We start from the raw sequence: 3,612 nt of genomic DNA, 5'->3' as shown, positions 1-3,612 counted from the left end.
AAGTAAACAAGCTGTGGCTAATTTAATGCTTGGGAAATGCTCCACACCCAGTTTTTTTTTTTTAAAAAAAAAAACACTTTCCACACCCAACTCTTTTTACTTTTATCACAATTTTGGGGATGTCCTAACACTGTGAGACGGGCACTCTGTGTGTGTGTATGTGTGTGTGTGTGTGTGTCTGCAGAAGCTTCAGGGCTGCTGTCTCGGGTGAAAAGGGTTCGTGGCTGAGCCCATTGAGGGGCACCAACTGGGGTCTGAGCCCTGGTGGACTTTGTTGAACATCAGAGGTTTCGTGAGCAGCCGCTGTTCTCGGGAGGAGCTGCAATGCGACGTCTCTTTTGCAATGCTTGGAGGCAGCCTGGGAGATTTGATGGAAGGCGTCTCCCCATCGCTTGCTTGACCAAGACTGCAAGGACCGGCTTTCCTGGGTTTGAAGGCTCAGCCCTGAAGGCTCTCTTTGCTGCAGATGATTCTTCAAGTCTATGGAGATTCTCGGTCCTCCAGGTCACGGTTGTCCCAAAGGGGCTTTTTCAAAAATCATCTGAACTTTCTGGTTTTGCTTTGAAGACGTTTCGCTCCGCCTCCAAGAAGCTTCTTCAGCTCTGACTGGACTGGTGGTGGAATGGAAGCTTTTATACTCCTTGCAGACATCTGGTCATACGTAGAATACGCAGTACAATGCAGTGAGCCATGTGCAGGTTTTTTATGCATTTTTTATTTTTTTTAACATAAAAGACAACATAAAAAATTAGCATCCATTATGTACAGATATCCTTTGGTTACAAGCTTTTGTGCATCCATATTTTCAATTACATATATAGTCACAATTTTTCCATCTAATATGACTAGGTACCTCACTTTCATTTTACATCATATATTCAATTACAGTTAATATTTCTTTCCTTTCAGCAAACCTAATTCCCTTGCATTCTTAATTATCTATTTAATAACAATATGCTTTTATGTAATCACTTATCTCATTCTGATTATTTTTACAGTATAAAAGAATTTTCCAACTATTTATGTTTATACATCACTTCTTTCAATTATGCATAGTTCCACTAATCATCCATCAAGTATGTTTATGTTCATTGTTGTCCTTGTACATCATACATTCAAACAAAAATATTGTTCCTTCATTTTTAAACAAAGTATTCTAAATGCTCACTTCATAAATATACCAATCTTTAATTACTTCCTTATTAAACTATTTATCAACAACAAGATATCTTTATAATGTACATCACTACCTAGGGTTATGCATAATATTACCAATCGTCTATTAAATGTACACAGATTCATTATCATCCTTATCCTTCATTTTAAGAGAAAGTATTCTAAATTGTTCAATTCATATGTATGTCAGTCTTTCATTGTATTGTTATTAATCTATTTAACAACATAATTGTAATATCACTTATCTCCTTCAATTAAAACATACATAAAACATTTTTCATTACCAGGTTTTTTTGTCCAACAACTGGTAAAATAAGTCCCATATATTATAAAATTGCTCATCTTCTTGTTCTCTGATTTCAAATGTCAATTTACTCATTTCAGCACACTCCATTATCTTTCGAATAACTTCCTCCTGTTTTGGTATTGTTTCAATTTTCCAATTTTTTGCAAATACGATTCTAACTGCTGTTAAAATGTTTATAATCAAATATTTCAAATCTTTATTGCAAATTTCTGGTATAATTCCCAATAAAAAAATCTCTGGTTTAAGGTCTATGTGCTTGTGTATCATTTTCTCCAACCACATGTGAATCTTATTCCAGTATCTTTTAGCTTCAATGCAAGTCCACTACATGTGGTAGTAAAAACCCGGTATCTGATGACATTTCCAACACTTTTTGGATTTATTCTTGGACATTCTTGCAATTCTCGTTGGGGGTAGATGCCACCTGTAAAACATCTTATATCTTAATCAATAATATCTTATTGCATGTAGGAACTGTCAGCAGCTTCAGCAGCCTGGTGGCTGACTCGCGATCGGTGGCAAAGGGGGCTTTTTTCGGGTCACCTGAGACTTTGCGAATGTCTCTGGGACCACTGGATCTCCCCCTACCTTTCACCGTCTCTTCGGGATGGCTTAGACCCAGATTGGATCATCCAGATGATCTGAATTAGATGACTATTCTGGAGAGACCGGAAAGGTCATCTTCTCACTGTGATGGGAAGCTCCTCTCCAGACCACATGATTTCTGAATAGTTTTTATCCCAGAGCAGATATAACTGCACTCAACAATGAACTAAAGGGCCATCATCAGTGAGCTGTTGGTCTTTTGTGCAGATGTTTGGGTGGTTTAGGGGCGGGGAAATTTTGTTGGTTGGGGTGTGTTTGGGGATTGTCATGTGTGTTGGACCTGGTCTCTGGGTGTTATGGGAATTTTGTTAACAGGTATACTGTGTATATACAGTACGTACAATGACAATAAAGTATATATATTTTAGAGAGGGCTGTAAAGCACTGTGTAATAATATATAAGTCTGTGCTATTGCTATTGCTAACACTGCGCCTAAGACAGAATCTTGAACTACCCCCATGCATACATCAACTACATGTTGATGTGGTTCTATTGAGAACTGCACCGTGAGTGTGATTGGTCAGCCAACTGCAAATCCATCTGATGGTGGCTCTATGCCATATTGTTCTGTCTTACCAAAAAGATGGGTACACTATACTTTATCAAATGCATTTCTGGAGTCTAAGTATATTATATCCTTAGCATTTCTTTACTCCACTGATTCTGTCAAACAAAGAAGGCAATCGGGTTTGTTTGGATGACCTACTTTCAACAAATCCATGGTGGCTTCCTGTAATCATCTTGTTCAGTTTTGCTTCTTGTTGACCTTTTCCTGGATTTTCCCATTTAGTGATGTCCAGCTGATTGGTTGTAATTTCCTGAATCCATTTTTTCCACTTTTTTTTTTGAAAATTGGAACCCCATCAGCTCTTTTCCAATCCTCTGGTGGGTCCTCTAAAAGACAACTTCCACCCATTGTCCATTTCATCCCTAGTGTTAAGAATTAAATCTACGTAGTATAGCTGACCCTAGTTCTCACTGCCAGTTTTTTTTGGGGGGTGGGGAGATGGCAAAATTGTAAAGCTAGGCATGTGATAGGTGATCACAGAAGTGTTTCAAAAATCCTTGAATTGTCTGTTTCCTGACTTGACCTAACTACAAACACTTGCAAGAAGGGAAGGAGATGGAGTAGTGTTGCTGGAGTAGTAATGGCTGAGAGGGGCCCTCCTTCTGAAAAAAACCCCTATCAGTGTCTCATCTCACCCCCTGCCTTTCTTCTCTCTTCCCAGGAAGATGGCTCGGCGCACACAGTGGCTTTGGAGACAGGAATACTGGTTACCTCCAGGGTTCACCTGGGAGGACATGGAGGAGACAGGGGACATCCGCTATCCCCAACCCCATCACCTCCTGCTCTGCCTCCCCATGGCTCTCATGCTGGTCGCCCTCCGGTTCTTGTTCGAAAGGCAAGCTCTTGCCTTTGCTTCTGTCAACCAGAACCAAGGAGTAGTGGAAGGAAGAGACCCTCCCATCTGTTTGCAGAGACCTTTCCTTCCCTCCCCACGCAAATGCTTGAAACAGTGGA

The sequence above is a fragment of the Natrix helvetica genome (assembly GCF_964273705.1).
Source record: "Natrix helvetica genome assembly, chromosome: 1".
NCBI lineage: Eukaryota > Metazoa > Chordata > Lepidosauria > Squamata > Natricidae > Natrix > Natrix helvetica.
This window is presented reverse-complemented; position numbering follows the sequence as displayed.